Below are 18420 nucleotides of genomic sequence, written 5' to 3'. Positions count from 1 at the left end.
TTCCCATCTCTTTCACGCCTGTTGACTTCGATTTACTCTTCCCTTTCCTGTAATGCTCTTCTCTACCTTTCCCTTGGCAAAATCCTATTCATCCTTTAAGATTCAGTCCAAGGGTCACCTCCTCTATGAAGCCTTCCCTGCCTCCCTCTGATGGAGGAAGAGCCCTCCATCTTATTTTCATGCCACCCCCTCACCTCCAGCATCTCACTCTTAGGACATATTCACATGTACTGAAATTGTCAGTGTGTACACCTGTCTCTCCAGCAGATAGTCAGTGCCTTGAAAACCCAGGTCGTGTCTTACTCAAGTTTCAAATCTCCAGGGTCCCCCAAGGGGTCCTGCATGCTGTCAGTGCTAGGCAAAGTGGCCACAGGAGCCCAAGGCCAGTGTTTGGAGACAGTCCCAGATGTGTGCTGTTAGAGGCAAAGGCCAGGGCGCAATCCGTTGGCAGAAGCCAGGACAGTGTCCCCAGAAATGGTAAAGGCTCTGGGAGGCTGAGGGCCGAGCACCAGAGTGTCCACTAGAGGGCTCACCACGCCGGTGACCCGCACGGAATGCTGGCGGGCAGGCACCCTGTGCCACTCTTGGCACCTCAAACTCGGCCCATTTCAAACGCAGCTCTTCCTGGGGCCCATACGCAGCCCCTCCGCATTCCTGCTCTTCCTCTCCCCTCTGGGTGTTTGGCTCCAACATGCTCTGTATCTCCAGGGTCACTTTTGGCTTCAGAACCCACCCTCATAAGTTCACCCTCCATTAATTCACCCAGGTCTTTCAATTCTTTCAAAATCTTTTTTGAAGTCATTTGCCTTTCTTTCATTCTCATTACCTTGCTGCTACATTCACAGAACCTAGCACAGCACGTGGGCATATTGAATGAATGAATGAATGAATGATGGCCCGATCTGCTGAAAGAAATCCAACCTCCATAGCCTGGCAATTTTTCCGTGAGACACTCTCATGCCCTTTTCTTAGTTCTTATACATTCTCAAGTACATGTTCTACTTATGATAAACTACTCATTCTTCTGCAACATAACCACAACATTCTTGACCTCTCATCTTTGCTCTGCTCTTTTTTGCACCTAAAAAAGACCAATTTCTCATCTCAACCTGTAAAAATCCTGCTCGTTTTCCAAAGCCCAGATCCCCAGGTAGGCTCTGCCTTCCTTGAACTTGTGACATTTTGTTTGTTCCTCTCCTAAGGAAGCACTAAAGAATTTTTTTTTGGCACTGCCCATCTTTAAAAGGCAATGAGCTCCTCTGTGTTAAGCACTGCATGTGTGTTTGGCATCAGTTGGTGTCTTAGTCTATTTTCTATTGCTATAACTGGATACTTGAGACTGGATAATTTACAAAGAAATGAAACTTATTTCTTACAGTTCTGGAGGCTGGGAAGTCCAAGGTCAAGGGGGCTCTTCTGGTGAGGGCCTTCTTGCTGGTGGGGATGCTGCAGAGTCCTGGGGCAGTGCAGGGCACCACATGGAAAGAGGCTCGCTCGGGTCTCTCTTTCTCCTCTTACAAAGCTACTAATGCCCCTTCCTAATGACCTCATCCCATCCTAATTACCTCCTCAAATACCATAGTCAGATTTCTCTCCCTCTTAACACTCTTCCTATGGGCATTAAGTTTCAACATGAGTTTTGGAGGGGACAAACATTCAGACCATAGCAGTTGGTCACCAAATATTTTAGCTGTACCTTCTTGTGAGCACACAGGACTGTGTCTTCCTACCTCCTACTAGGCCATAATCATGTGACTTGTTTTGGCCAATGAAACGTGAGCAGAGTGACTTGTACCACCTCTAGGAGGCAGTGTGGGATTCTCACCGTCCCACTTTCCCCGTGTTAGCAATCACAGAAGAACAGAGAGGGAGCCTTGCTCAGGCTGGGTCCCTGAGTGAGCACAATGCCGAGTAGAGGCCCCAGTATTTCCGTAACAGACACACGGCGTAAGCGAGGAATAAACTTTTATTGTTTCTAGTCACCAGGATTTGGGGGTTGTTACGTGGCATGACCTAGCCTCTCCTGACCGATGTATTCAGAGTTATAAGATTCATCTTCCTCTCAGAATCGAGCAGCTGTCTCCATGTGGGAGAGCCTCGTGGGATGTATGCTGAATAAAGTACACTAAAGGACTCTGCTTCTCGACTGAAGTCATCACTATTCCATGGCTAAAATGGTAAAAAGGACAAAATGGGTTGCCCTGGAATTAAGGAGTTAAAACACTGAATTCACACAGATGGAGTTAAGTGAGACATTGAATGACTGTCCATTGAATTTCCACTGCAGATGGTCAATGAAGTAGTTACGGTTTTGAAACTGAAAGAATGTCCTCCACATACTATTTTTTCTTCCTCCCCTTCCTCCCTTTCTCTCTCCCTCCTTCCCTTCCTTCAATCCTTCTATTTATTCCATTTCTCTGTTTTCCTCCTTCCCCTTTTCTTTTTCTTAAATTTAGTTCTATCTGTAGGTTAAACATGATCAGCTTATATAAGAAGCAGGATGAAACCAGCCACATGATTTTTAATTTCTTTAAGGTATGAATAAAGAACAGAAAACCTTGCCATAAGAAAAATAAAATTGTATTTCGAAAACATTAATCTTTAGGCTAGAGGAGGCAACTTGAATCAGATCCTCCATTCCTCAATTTCTCATCCTCTATAGCTCAAATTTCACCCCAAAAGAAAAAAGGATAAAATTTTCCAATGACAAAATAAATTTAATATTAATTTTTTTTATGTGTGTCTTGCTTCTCTCACTTTTTGGGGTTATTTCCTACCATTATGCTCCAGGATCTTCGAACTATCATTAAGAAAAAAATTTCTTTCATTAGGAATCACACAGACAATTTGCTACAATGGGTTTTTCTTTTTGTGCGAAGGCAAGAAATCCTGAGTAGGGAGGCTCAGACTTCACCAGGCTCATGGTTCTGAAATTACTCATCCAGACATGAAACAAAATTGAAAAATCAGAGAGATCTAGTTTGAAAGAAAAGGAATGGTTGATGGCCTGGGAACCAAGTAAGTACTCATTTTGCTTTTGTGCTGTTGGGTGAAGATACTCGGATCAAAGGAGGACTTGGAAACGTCAAGGAATTGACAGGCAGGGCTAAAAGACTTGGGCAAAGTGTTTATCATACCAAAAAAAAAAAAAAAAGCATACATCTGGAGTGTCAGCAGTAGCCTTCAGACCGGAAAGCTGCACGTCTCCCCTCTTGCCATAACAAACTCATTGACAAGAACTGTCATTGACTGTGCTTTATCTTCCACGTGCTACTAAGAGGGCACATTCCAAGTGCATCCTACGTAAATTGAGGTTTGCTTCCTGACCTGGGAGATCAATTCTCTGTCAAAGAGAGCCGGCTGATGAATCACCTTGTGGCTGCCACTGCATTGAAAATCACATCAAATACCTTCTCAAACACACTTCTGAATTGCCCACTGGAATCTTCAAAGAGGAGGTTATATAGATGGAGCTGGGAAAATGTGTATTCATCTATGTAGCTCGCCAACCTGTGTATGGCATAAAGCCAACAGAACGAGCCTGGTGCTCTGTGGTTTGGGTTGTTCTTCCGGCCAGAGGCAGCAGAATGTCGGGGTTCATAGCATGGACTTCGAAGCCTGGTGGGTGGGTATGAAGCCAGGGTCTTCCACTTGCCAGCTCTGGGATCTTGGGCAGATTATTCAGCCTCTCTCGGATTTAGTTTTCTGGGCTACAAAATAAGGATGCTAATAATGGTATCTCCCGCCCTCAAAGGGCTGTGTCTTAACCTGGGTTCCCTAGTCAGAAACCCCTGAGACATGGTTTAAGAGCAAGATTAGGAGGTGAAGGTAGATAAAAGTAGGTAAAGGGAGAAAAGGAAGAGCAAGTTACCTCTACAGGTAACTCCAGCTTAATCCCACCGGGGAGCTCTGGAGACTGTAAAACACACACCTTAGAGTAAAGCACACAGTCGATTGGGGAAAGAGCTGGGGTATTGATACCCCAACTCTCAGCTGTCCTTAATTGAGGGCTGCTATTGTGCGTGATGCACACATGCACATTAGTGCATGCGTGTGCATGTACACACGTGAGTGCTCATGCGGGTGTGTGTGTGTGTGTGTTAATTTTCTGACCTTCTGCCTGTCCTGCAGGCTGTAACGTGGGCTCTGTCAGGAAAAGAATGCCCTTGGGCAAAGCAATGCACGAGCTGGCAGTTGGATGCCAGGCAGAGCGTGCTGGTGTAGTGAGGGTGAAGGGTGTGAGCCATGCTGCAAACTGTTGTGGAGATTAAATGAGCTAATTATTGCGAAACACTTAGAAGAGTCCCTGGCACAAAATAAGCACTCCTTCAAGAGCTTGATTAACACTGATGCTAGACCGCTGTTCTTTGGGATGACTTAGTACCTTAGGATGAATTTTAGTTTTGTTCTTTGTTTTTTTTCTTTGGGACAATAAACTATTATTAGGACCTTGGTACTATACTGGTGGGCAAATGGCAATCCAGGTTTTGTGGAAGATGATTGTGCAAATGTGAAGTGGGTTGGCTGATGGAGCTGTCTCAATCAGAGTGAACATCATCATGTCACGGCCTTTGTGACAAGGACCTGGCTGTCCGTTAGAGAAGCCGACGCATGATTAGCACCTCGTTCGGTGCTGGGGATCACTACCCAGCTATGCTATGCTGCAGCAATGAGCCTGCAATCTCAGTGGCTTAACAGGAATGAACACCAGTCTAATCTTTTCTCTCTACCCAGCCTGCACTGTGAACTCACTGAAGACAGGTGCTGGGATGGATAATATGGATACGCCACTGTGTCCCTAACACTCAGTGTGGGACACAGCACAAAAAGGGGCGATGGTGAGTGAACCAATGAACAAATCAACGAATGGCTCCCCTAAGCACCACATGAACAGCTTTCTGTTCATCTGAAATTTTGGTTTCCTCCCATGTAAATTGCACTCGGCTGAAATGCTACTTCCTCCTTGAAGCTTTTCTTGCTCTCAGGAGTCTGAAATAATCCCTCTCCCCTTACTTCCTGGACACTTTGTGCCACTCCACGGCGCACCACATTCTCACATTCTGCCAGGCACTGTGGTAATTTGTGCCCATGTCAGAGCTTGCCACTCTTCCCTCAAATCTTTCTGATGGCTTCCAAGTACATTAGGACACTTGCCCCGTCCTGACCTGGCCTATGAGACCCTCCCGAGTCTCCCTCTGCGATTTCACCTACCACCGTCTCCCCTCGCAGTCCACTGAAGCCCCAGTGGCCGCATAGCTGTTCCTTGCACACGCCATGCATGGTCCTGCCTCAGGTCCTTTGCACCTGTCATCCCCTATGACTAGAATCCACTTTTTGCCTCCAAATCACTTGTTAAGTTGACTTAGATCACCGCTCAAATGCCATCACCTCAGAAAAGCTTCATTGACCACTATATCTTAAAAGGCACCACATTTATCTGCTTTACATTTTTCCATATCACGCATTTATTTGGTTGTCCTGCCCACTCCCTGCACCCACAAAAATGCAAACTCCACAAGGACAATGGCCTTGTTTTATCTAGTGTGGTATCTTCAGCTGCCATAACAAGGGACTGGCATTTGATAGGAGCTTAGTAAATATTTGCGGGATAAATGCATACGGATTATTGTCCCCTTTTGGAAATGGGACAACCGAGTCCTATAGAATTGAAGAAAACTGCACAAGGTAGCATAGCTATTTGTTTATCATTTATGTCACATCTGCTGTGGACAGACACATCTTAGTTCAGGCTGCTAGAACAAAGTATCATAGACTGAGTGGCTTATAACCACAGAAATTTATTTCTCACAGTTCTGGAGGCTGGATGATCAGGGTGCCAGCATGGCTGGGTTCTGGGGAGGGCCCCCTTCCAGGTCGTGAACTGCTGACTTCTCGTTATATCCGCACGTCGTGGAAAGAGAGCCAGCTCTCTGGCTTCTTCTCATAAGGGCACTGATCCCTTCCATGAGGGCTCCATGCTCATGACCTAATTACCTCTCAAAGGCCTCTACTTCCAAATACCATCACATTTGGATTAGGGTTTCAACATATGAATTTGGGGGAGGCACAAACATTCCTCAGTCTATTGCAAGACACTTTGCTTCCATATTTACAACATCACATATTTTTATATGTAGGAAAACTGAGGCACAAAGAGGTTATGTAACTTGTGGAAGGTCAGTCATACAGCCAGGGAGTGGCAGAGCAGTGACATGAACCAGATAGTCACCTCTTAAACACTGTGGTGGGCCCTGGGAGACAGCCAGGAAGGAACCCCCTCTAGGTTGCTGGAGGAATCACTAAAAGAACAAATTTAAAAGCTCTTTGAACTAGTTTAACCTCTGTGGAAAGCAACGTTTAGATACCTCAAAGCGATACAAGTAGATCTACCATTTGATCCAGCAATTCCACTACTGGGCATCTACCCAAAAGATCAAAAGTCACTTTATGAAAAAGACACCTGCACTCGAATGTTTATAGCAGCACAATTCACAATTGCAAAGTTGTGGAAACAACCCAAGTGCCCATCAATTCATCAGTGGATTAATAAAATGTGGTATATGTATACCATGGAGTACTACTCAGCTTTAAGAAACAATGGTGATATAGCACCTCTTGTATATTCCTGGATAGAGCTGGAACCCATTCTACTAAGTAAAGTATCTCAAGAATGGAAAAACAAGCACCACATGTACTCACCAGCAAATTGGTATTAACGAATCAACACCTAAGTGGACATATAGGAGTAACATTTATTGGGTGTCGGAGGGTGGGAGTAAGATGTGCAACATTTGGGTAATGGACGCGCTTGAAGCTCTTACTCGAGGGGGGGTATGGGCAATATATGTAACCTTAACACCTGTACCCCCATAATACGCTAAAATAAAAATTCAAAAAAAGAAAGAAAAAAATTAAACAAATAAAAAATAAAACAAAATAAAAGCTCTTTGTCACCTCTCCCCTGTGGGAAACAAACGTGGGATCCCCGCCACTGGAGCCTGCACAAAAGCTAGGGTGGACGTCGGGAGCTATGCTGGAGGTGAGACAATTGCTCCCCCAGGAAAGCCATCAGGCCCACGCAGGTGCAGGTGTGCTCTGTGAGATGCTCTCATCCTGGGTCTGCTGAGAAGGTTCACACGGAGACTCCTGGCGAGACTTGCCACGTCAGTGAGAGTGGACAGTGTATCTGCTTCCAGAATATTCTGTTATCATCATCCAAATAGATTCATCAGTGGGCTACCATCTGAGCAAGGCATCTCTACCCTGGCAAACTCCTAAGAAGGCAGAGCCTGTGTCTCTACAGTACCTCACATAGGGCACAGGTATATGTGAGGTGCTCAATACATGCTCAATGAACGGAAGTGGCTTTTTCCCACTCCAAAGCAGACATTCCTACAGGAACACACTCATCTGTCTGATGCGTCGTGGCAGCCTCCACCAGCCTCTCTCCACACTAATCCACCCTACATGGGGATCTGTTTTCCCAACCCCAGATACAATCAAAGCCCTTCCATGTTTATAAATTTCCCTGGATTTTCATTGTCCACAGAAAAAATTCAATTAAGAGTCTACGTCTTTTAAAAAGCCCCATAGAGCTATAGAATGACAGCACATAACAGAGGCCCAGAGATCATCTATTATATTTCCTGTATCTCCCCTGCCCTCAGCTAATTTTACAGAGTTCCGATAAGGAAAAAACGAATTAGCCAGGGATGCAGTGGGCCAGTGGTGGAGCCAGGACTAGAACCCAAGTCTCTGAGCACCCGGTCCAATGGTCCATCTTCTGCAAGCACTGCAGCACACACACGTGTAACTGCAAAGTCAGGGAGCAGCTTTCTGTGTGAAGGCTGCTGAATTCTCCCTTTACCCTGTCATACTAACCATTTTCGTGCAGTTTTGTCCCCTTTGGCCTCTGATCCATGGACTAGATAATTAATCAGGCTTTTGAATAATTAAAACTATTAAAAATGCCTTTGTACCTGCTAAAATTGCTCCAGTAATTACTGCCTTATCAAGAGACTGATTCCATAGACCGGAATGCTTTTCCAACAGATAGAAAGTATTAATATTTTCACTTGAGTCTTCATGGACTCAGAAGTTGAGGAAGGAGTGTTTGCTAATGTTAGCAAAGTCCCTTTGAAGATGAATAGCACCAGCTCTCAAATGCACCATCTCCAAAGAACCTCTTCTCTTTCAAAGAGATAGATACAGCGTATCCCATTCTTTGCTTTCAGAGCCTGTTGTAAAACGTGATCATTAGTTAAAATATCAGGTTGATTTATGGGCACCAGGTTCTGCACTTGGGCCTTTCTAAGCCTGGCTTCCATGTCCACTTTTCAATAAGTAAACTTTTGTGGGAGCAAAGTGAATGGCGCTGCTTGTTTTCCCCAGGTTATCGCCTGGTCCATCCTGACCCAGCCACGTCTGGTGTTCAGCCCTCAGACTTAACATTCTGTCCTGGGGGCTCTGCCACTTCTTTGTCATACCTATCAATGGATGGGTTTTTTGAAACTCAGTTCTAGGTGCCCCAGGCTAACAACTTCATGCTGGATTTAGAGTGCTTTACGAAAATCTGGTGCATACTCCTGGGAAGTACAATGCAATAGGTCGACTACAGGTTCTTCCAGGCAGATGGACTATTTCCTCAAACTGCCTACTCTTCTACTTTCTCCTCTGTGAGATGGGCATTGTAAGCATGCTTGCAGAGCTGGGAAAAATACTGAAAAAAGTCAGATACTGATATAGCATATGGTACGTGATCATGTGTGCTCAGGGACCTTCGGGGATTTCCCTCTAACCTCCTGCCGGCTGTAAGGGGATCACATTCTGTTGTGGGACTTGACCATGAAGATGGATGGTGTCTAGTTATGAGTTTTCTAAAGACAATCCTGAACACTGTCATTTAAATAAGAGATGGTTTATTACCAAAGACAGTTTTTGTGGTTGGAACACCAAATTCATCAGCTAAAGCTGAGGACCTATACTGCGGCTGATGATGTGGACTTCCCTAATCCCTTCCTTATTTGTCTCAACTACACAGTTGTCATGATATCTGCACCTTCCTTAACTGGTCTCCTTCCCCTCTTTCACTCTTACATTCTGTTATTTCTACTTAAATATTTCTTGAATCTCTCTCTTTCTCTTTGTCCCAACAACTAATGCCCTGGTCAATGCTCATCATCTCTCACCTGGCCCTCAGTGACAAATTGCGACAATGAAATAAAAGAAGTTTACTTTTGGTCTTGGATAAAGCATGTGTTTGGTGGGGACACATACTGGTGAAATGTGGTATTGCAACTCAGCTTTATTGGCATACAGTAGACATGCAGGAAAGAGGAGGAGCAGGAAAGCAGTGTTCTTGGAGCTGTCAGTGTAGGGACAGGGTAATTTAAAAACTTCTACAACAGTATAGGTTATGCTCTATTGTAATTGTTTGTCCTCTGTATGCCTTCTCATTAGAAAGTAAGCTCCTTAAAAAATGAGCGTGTCTATTTTCTTCATCAATTTATATCCAGTGCTTAGCCTGAAATTGGCACATGACAGATGTTCAAAAAATATTTGTTAAAAACATTTGTTGGGTGTGGGGCAGGTGGGAGGGGGGAGAAGGGGATGGGTGTATACATACATGGTGAGTGTGATGCATGCCGTCTGGGGGATGGACACACTTGAAGCTCTGCCTCGAGGGGGGAGGGGAAACAAGGGCAATGTATGTAACCTTAACGATTGTACCCCCATAATATTCTGAAATAAAAAAATATATTTGTTAAGATAAATATGTTTAAAGCTCTCAGTTGTAGGGATTCCACTGGAGATAAAGTTTGGTTGGCTGTGGGGCAGGGGCTAAACAATCCACAATTGATTCAGACCAGCTGAGGTAGGGTGGGTGATCCAGACAAACCCTAGTAGCCAACCACAGAATAAGTTACAGCATTCAGTGGTCAGTACAAGGAGGCCTGGCGGGAGGTGGCAATGCCCAACCAAAACTAGTGCTTGGGGCAGCGAACCATGCCTGGAATACCCGTGAAAGTAAGTCCTCTGTCTTGGAGGACTTGGCATTACAGGCACAGGACTAAATCAGGGGCTCAGACACAAGGGTGTGAGGGAGGATCTTATTTCTAGATCTAGGGAACAAGGTAAGAGCTAGTCACAGGGTCAAGACAAAGTGTTATCTTTAGAGCCAGAGTCAAAGCCTTCATGGGACCAGAAATTAGACTGATTTGATAGCAAGTTACCACTACTGCCCAACTAGTGCCACTTAAATCCTTCATGATCAAGGATAGGACTGATCACAGCACCTGGGGAAGGAACAATAATGCAGATATAATCAAGTAGGAGCAAATCGTTTTAGATGGGGGTGATATTCATGGGATTATATGAAGGAGACATTATTTTATAGTGGTTAAAAACACATGCACTGTCTTAGAATGGTAGTCATTGGTTCTGTTCTCCAATATTTTTAATTCTTTCCTTCTAAGCATCTGATAGGATTATATTCTCCTGCCATGTGGGAACTAGGTGTGACCACATGACTGCTTTGACCAATGAAACCCAAGCAAACACATTTAAAAGTCAAAGCACAAGTCCACAGCTTCCTCTTCTCCGGCCTGTGCAAATGAGGAAGCACCTATTGATTGGGAGTTATGATGCAGAGTCATGAACTGCTGCCTTGAAAAGTTGTGCAAAGTCATGGCAGACTTTACATGAGCAAGAAATAAATTTTTTCTTTTAACCCAACGGAAAAAAAAAGAACACACGCTCTCGAGTCAGACAAGCTAGAGGATAAATTCCAGCTCAACCAGCTCTGTGACTTTGGGCACATTAAATTGCCACTCTGAGTCTTGGTTTTCATATTTGAAATACGGGGACCAGAATATCTATCTCATAAACTTGTAAAGATAATATGCCAGAAACTGCTTTATACAGTGAGTGCCATATGATAAATGATCAATGAATGGTAGTTTTTATACAGCCATCATTATATTATGAAGCTGGGAAAATATGTTGACTAGTGTGAGGGACAGGAGGAAGGATGTCTTTGAGGTTAATGATGCCAAGAACATCAAGTAATATACAGTTTCTTCTTCTGTCCTCTACTAACATTTTTGGCTTTTGAGACTAGTGTCCAGCATTGTTCTGATGGGCAGCTGCCCTGCTGCAAAGCTCAGAAGAATCACTGCTCTGAGTACCTTTCTGGTAGCACCAGTCAGGATAGTTCAGTTTACACTGCTGTAACAAACAACCCCCAAATTGCAGTGGCTTAAAACGCAAAGGTTTATCTATTGTTCACATCACATGCCCGTTATGGATTGGCAGGAAGCTCTGTTCCATGTTTTCTCATTTTGGGACTGAGGCTGATGGAAGAACCGCTACCTAAAACATTGCCCATTGCTGTATCAAAAGGAAAGAGAGGAAGGCGTATTACTAACTGCTTGTAAAGCTTCCACCTGGAAGCAACGCGGATTGCTTCTGCTCTCATTTTGTTGGCCAAAGCAAGTCACCTGTTCACACCTAATTCTAAGGGGAGAGGGAAGTGTCATCCTACCATGTCTCTGGAAGGAGAATTAGAAATATCCAATGAGCAGGAATAATGACTACCCCACGCTCTAAACTTCCCAATTCAGTCGACTGAGAGTATGGTCCTCCTCTGATTTGGGGGTATCCATTGTTTTTTTTTTTTTTTTGCCTTCCCCTGATTCTCAGAACACACCTGGCCTCTCTCTCTGGCTGTAGGGATGGGCACCAGACTCAAGTTAGAAAAATCATAGCGTTTCATCACTCACCCACAGCCACTGGTTCAAGCGATGGACATGTGACCAGTCAGGATTCTTCACATTGGAGCTGGGCAACAAGTGTTCTGTTTTCTCTGAACATGGAGTTAGGAGGATATGAGAGTGCCCTCGGCCATGCTTTCTGCCACTTGGCGAGCAGTGCTGGGGGAACAAAGCTGATGAGTGGAGAGGAAGGAGGTAAAGGCGAGTCATCCTGCAGGCTGGCTGGCATCCAAGGCTGGCCACACCCACACCCTGCCCATCTGGGCTGGTGAAGGAAGGACCATGCCTTGCCTTTCCCTGCTCTGCTCTGCATGCAGAGAGATTGGTCTCAGGTGCCTGTATTTCCCCAGACTCCTGGTTCAGTTGGCTTCCCACGGTTTGGCCACTGGGAGGCGCTGCCTGTATGCTGAGGGGCAGGGGAAAAGGAGAAGCAAGGGAATTCCTTCCCTTATCTCTGCTTTGGGCAATTTCTCCAGCAGCAAAGATGTATCCTTCTTGGCCTCAGTTTCTCTTGGACACATCTGTGGAGGTTCCAGCTTCCATGCATTAATGCACTCCTGGGCTTCCAGCACCTTTGTCCTTCTGTCTTAGGACTGGTAGGAGCTTCTTGCACTCATGTGTTTCTGAGTTACTATTACTTCCTTTCTGGTCACTCATCTGTCTCAGCACCTGTAGCCAATTTCCTGCACTAAATCTCCCTCCTGAAGCAGTTTCTGTTTCCCAGGTTAGACCGCGACTGACAACTGCTGTTTGGGTAGGTAAGCCAGTGCATTTCCTCTTTGGCTTAAGTGAATTGGCTTAAGATGGGTTCCTGTGGCTTATAACCTACAGAGTCTGGACTATTGCAGTAGTCAATAGGAAAAATAGTAGCTATCAGCTCCTGAGCATTTGCTAGATGCCAGGCACTGTGCTCAGCACTTTGTTTTCATTATAGAATCTGCGAGGAAGGAATCATGAGGTCCTTTTTATACACGAGGAAGCAGAGACACAGACAGGCTAAGTAATTTTATCTCAAGCAGGTTTATTTTCTTTAAATAAAAATTCACTTAGAGCCAGCTGCTCCACTAAACAAGGAAGGGATTCCCGCAGGTATGTCGAGGCCCAGGGGTGGCAAGACAAGAAAGGAGGTGAGGGAGAACAAAGGGCAAAGTCCATATTTTGTGACATGGCCTGGAAGCTGAACATGCTTCTCCCAGGCAGGAGCATAATGAGTGAAGAGAGCTCCATGCAAATGAGCTACAGGCATCTCCAGTAGCTGTGATTCAAGTCAAGTTCTTGCCGCTAATTGCACCCACATTTTGCTAAAGGTAGTAAACAGAAATCATTCACGTGTCCTTAGAGACCGCGGCACCATTCAGTATTCATGGCAAATAGATCACTGAGCTTCATAAGAGAATCATTTTAAAACAAAGCTTGGTCAGCTGTTTAATAATTTACTGATAGTGACAGCAGGGAGAATGTCTAATAACCAGTGAGATTGGCTTTCAAATAGAAAATAAATTCATGTTAGAAGAGTAAGAGGAGGGGAAAAATGGGAGGGAAGCATGATTAGCAGTGAGGAAATTTTTAACATTTGTCAGTTGCCGATTCTTCTTTGAATCCTCCAGAATGGAGAAACCTGGTTATTAAGAGGCTACAAAATTCCATGCCTTTAATTTTAAAACATTCATGGGCCCTTCATGCTCTTCTCACAGGAAACATGAATTAAACAGAGATCTAGTCTCCTGAGGCAGGGGCTTTGGCCCCAACTGGGGACAGAGTGGCACCAACCTAGGTTAATCTGGGGACTTTGGGGGGGGGGGGCATGTGGTCTCTTATATCTCAGTTTCTCCTGCAGTGGGTAAGATCTAGAGGGCTGGGAAAACAGAGCCTCAAAGAAACAAAAATCAACCCAAACTACAACTGTACATTCTCCTGCTCTGGGGAGAACCTGGCCCAGAACTTATTACAGGGGATTTGGCTTCTGGGTAAACTGAACTGTATTTATTTTTGTTTACTGTCAAAGTCCTATTGGAATGCCTGGAAAATGAAAAGGGTTTTGAGAGGGACGGGCTCGAAGTTCCCTGCTGATTCTAATATTTGTGGCTCATGACTAGGAGACACAATGATGGTGATTTTAAAGGGTCCAGGAGCTGTAGAGAGAAAAACAAAACCTAAAACTCCTACGCATCCTGAATCACCAAACCTCCACGTGCCTCAGTTTCCTCACCTGTAAATGGGGAATCATAAGAGGATTGTAGGGTGGATAAGGCATAGAAGGCTTTTTAGCTGTGTATGTGGTTCAGTGTAAGCACCCAGAAAATGCCAATCCAAATGTTCCAGAGGCAGAAGCAAAACCAAAGTGAAAAATTCCCAAGGTTATCCATCTTTAAGCTTCAGGGGCAGACCGTGATGTGCAGCGTTTTGGGGTAAATGAACATCTCGGCACCCCTGCTCTTCAACCACCTTCTCCAGAGCGCAGGGCACACTTTGTCCTCAAACCAATGCCTAAATTTGCCACTCTGGAGACAGGCTTCCAGATAAGATAGATGATTTCTGTGTTCCCAGATGGTATTTTCTGTGGTTTTACATTCCATGTTTGTACCCTCAATTCTTCATGTTCATCTCAACAAACTTACTCTCATTCTGCCTTGAGTTATTAGCATTTTTTTTTTAGCTTGGAGAAATAATGATTTATCAACATTTTATTTGACGTGAGAATGGCTTGAATAAACGTGTGCAATCTGGCCTGTCGCACTCTCAGGAGTCCTCTGCCGTCATCCCAGCCCGGTTCCGTGATGGGGAGAAGGAGGTTTCTGGGGCTGAAGTTCACTGCTATCATTTTGAGTGGAATGTATTTCCAGGTAGTATAATAAAATATTTCCTTTTTTTTTTTTTTTTTGAGACAGAGTCTCGCTTTGTTGCCTAGGCTAGAGTGAGTGCCGTGGCGTCAGCCTAGCTCACAGCAACCTCAAACTCCTGGGCTCAAGCAATCCTCCTGCCTCAGCCTCAGGAGTAGCTGGGACTACAGGCATGTGCCACCATGCCCGGCTAAATTTTTTTCTATCTATATTAGTTGGCCAATTAGTTTCTTTCTATTTATAATAGAGACGGGGTCTCGCTCTTGCTCAGGCTCAGGCTGGTTTCGAACTCCTGACCTCAAGCAATCCACCCGCCTCGGCCTCCCAGAGAGCTAGGATTACAGGCGTGAGCCACCGCACCCGGCCATAAAATACTTCTTAAATAGATGCTGTTTTCTGAAACTTAAGGAACTAGTATTTATTCCACCGGTTAGCTATAGAGTAGCAGGCTGGTTGAAAACACACTTTGGTACAGAGGAAAGAGAGGTTGTGCAAAAATCGTGTGGTCTCTATGGGTTTGGGGTGTTGAAACGAGTGACAAGTGGAGAGGATGAGTATGTCGGTTAAGGGTGGACCCCTGGTACCTGGTTAAGTCTCAAGGTAGACCATTTATCAAAGGTGTTTATGAACATTCTGATTCCTAAGTGAGGTGGACAGATGTCACCAGATGGTTCCAGATCACAAGGAGAAAACATGCCTTCCCCACCCCATTCAGTCTTCGTGGGGCTGTCGGTTACGGCCGTCACCCTCAACACAGAGACCTAGGCCGGCCAATTATACTGACACCTCTTCCTCTTGCCCACTTCCCTGTGCAAATTGATTCTTTCAGGAAATGAAACGTGAACCTGATCACCCAATCGGCACCTTTGCTAGGTCTTCGTGGATAGGGTTTGGCAAAGTGTTGCAGAAGGTCTTGTTTTTTACTGAGGGTGCTGAGCTGTGAGAACTGTGTATGGAGCTTTCATTGTCCAATTTCTCTGACTTTCTACAGAGAGAAGCAGAGCTGAGATATGGAGAGGTAGAGAACAGAGATAGATAAATAGGTAGAGATAGAGGCTTGATGCCATCACTTGAGTACCTAGATCCAGCTTTGCCTGAAGGCGCTCATGAATTGCTCAGCTAAATAAGCCACTGGATCCCTCTTTTCATGTAAGCTTGTTTGAGATGGGTGTCTGTCATTTGTAAGAAAAAGAGTCTTGACTAAAATATAATGAGCGTATGTGTTCCAGGCCCATTACTTGTTCTCTAAGCCCTTATAGATGTCAGAGACACAAAAACCGGACAAGATGCAGACCTGGCCTCTGCAGGCTCCACCTTGTGCCTGGAGGTTCTCGACTTCCTGTGCCCCCTGTCCCTGCATCAGCCACTCACACACTTACATGTGCCTGAGAATCACCTGGGGTGCATGTTAGAAATGCAAATTCCTGAGCCTCAACCTCCAGAGATTCTGATTCAGCTCTGTGCATAATTACCAAACGCCCCCGTGGTTCTGGTGTGGGTGTGATGCACAGCCCCACATGGGGAAATGTGCCGGCCACTCACCCCACATACCCTCTGCAGTAACATCCCTCAGCTGCAGGAGGTAGGCAAGGGGGTAGGGTATCTTTAGGTATGTGTATTGGATAACTGGGGGGGGTACAGCTGTGTGTAGCTGCCTCCCTCCCCCCAAACTTTTTAGATGATTCATGTTTCACCCACCATGGGGTGGGGAGAACTCTCAATAATGAGTCTTTGCAATAGAAAAGCCTGGGGAGATTTAACAAATACTGTTGCTTGGGTCCTACTAGAATGAATCAGTGGCCCCCGGTATTCTAACCAGCAGGAGGGGTGAGAACCACTGCAGCAGAAACCCAGGAACCATGGGGCCCTGCCCCTCCCCACCATGAAGGCCCTGTTGCCGGCCTGAGATTTCTTTGCACAGCACTGAAGGGATGGACTGTAGTGGGGAGAATTCTGTCCCCATCAGGGCATGGTGTTGATGTGGCAGGTGGAAGATTTGTAGGTACTTATCAAAATGTAATAATAAGACAACAGATCAATGAAAATAAAATAACAAGTACAAAAATAAAAAGTAATAAACATAAATATATAATATGGATAAGCGAGGGTTATGGGGGGAAATATCATGAAAGCATCTTAAGAATCCAGGATTCTGATTAAGCCAATTCTATGAACCTGAGGTCTGAAGAACGTTTTGAAATGTTCTTTAAAAAATGAGGCATTCTTCCTGTATCATTTCTGCTTCAAACCTCTTGGTGCCCTTTCTTTCTTGGAGGTTCGTTGTCTGTTGTTCCTGGGACTTGGGCCCCACCTGGAGGAGGCTGGGCACTGTGGGCAGACAGGCCACTAAAGCACTGGGGCGTGGCTCCTCTCTGCCACGGACAGCCCTGTTACTGCTCTGCCCTGTTACCAACCAGAGCACAGCCCTTGCTGCTCCTGCCTTGGCTGGACAGAGGCACCCAGGCATGTCTGACCTTTCAGGAAACTCCCTTGGCAGTCCGGTAAAAAGGACAAATGTCCAGGCCCTCCCCTGGAGCCTTGGGTTCATCAGTCTGGGGTGAGTGAGTTATTAACAACAGCTCCTGGTGGTTCCTAGGACCAGGGACAGTTGGGAAACATCACCCTGATGCACCCCGTCCTGCACACCTGAGAGGCTTTGCTCAGGTGCTTCCTGATGAGTTGGCCTCCCTGTAGATCTTGACAGATGGGTCACTGTCCCTCCTGCTTGAAAATAGCTCATCCTGAATGTACATGGCCCTGGCAAGCAGCTTTGGTCCTAGTCTTCACCAACATGTATTGAGTGCTTGCTGTGTGCCAGGCTGGGGTTTGGCTTTGGGGACATGAGGGTGTGTGAGACACAGTCCTGGTGCCCTCAGATGCCGCCACCCTTGTGGCACATGCAGATGGGCAAATGGTAGTAATGGAAATGGAGCTGATTCTGCATTGAGCCCACTATGTCCAGCCATGAACACTGTCCAAAGTTGAGCCTGGAAGGATAAGGATTTGGATGCCTATAAGGATAAGAAGACAAAGATTTTGAACTTGGCATTCTGGAGAAGGGGAACTACACAAAGGCCAAGAAGGAGGTAATGGACAGTTGTCCTGTGTATGTAAACAGAGTGTGGGGGGTGGAACCAGAGCACACAGAGCCGCTGCACTTAGCTCTCAGCCTGTTGGGCACGTCTTCACCTCTCTGAACGTGCAGATTCTGTCAGATCTCTGAGCATTTGCCTAGGCTGTTCCAGCCACCTGGAATGCCCTTCCTCTCTATCTGGTGAGAACTTCCCTGTGGGAGGAGCCTAAGGTGAATTAAGGAGGGGAAAGCTTCAAAAGCTAGCCTGGGCACAGCCAGCAGAAGGCCTTTTTGGCCATGGTGAGGATGGTGGACTTTATAGTGAGGGTGCTGGAGCCTTGGTGAAAGGTTTTAGGCTGTAAGAGACAGGTTGTGGAATGTCTTCCTGAGCAACCACTCTGGCTGCTGTGCATGGGACGGGGTTGGAAGGGATCAGACTGTAGGCAGTAAGGAGCAGAGTTGGAGCTAAGGTTGCTGCAGTGGGATGGGGAGAAACAACAGGTTCACTCCACCTCATAGTGATGAGTCTATCCCTTCCTGGAACCTTCTGGAATCTGTGTTTGGAATCAGGGACTAGGAGGAGGGCTGAAAGTCTTGCAGGGACCTCAGTGCTCTGAAAGGGCACGTGTCCAACTCTAGGGCACCAGGGTGCTGCAAGAATGGTGCTTTTCTCCTGCTTTTAATCAGAGAAGCCACTTTGCTGGAAGCAAGAAGCAAAGGCTGGGGCCATATCTCA

The sequence above is a fragment of the Microcebus murinus genome, chromosome 16 (assembly GCF_040939455.1).
Source record: "Microcebus murinus isolate Inina chromosome 16, M.murinus_Inina_mat1.0, whole genome shotgun sequence".
Taxonomy (NCBI): domain Eukaryota; kingdom Metazoa; phylum Chordata; class Mammalia; order Primates; family Cheirogaleidae; genus Microcebus; species Microcebus murinus.
The sequence above is the reverse complement of the archived record's forward strand: the minus strand, read 5'-3'. Positions refer to the sequence as shown.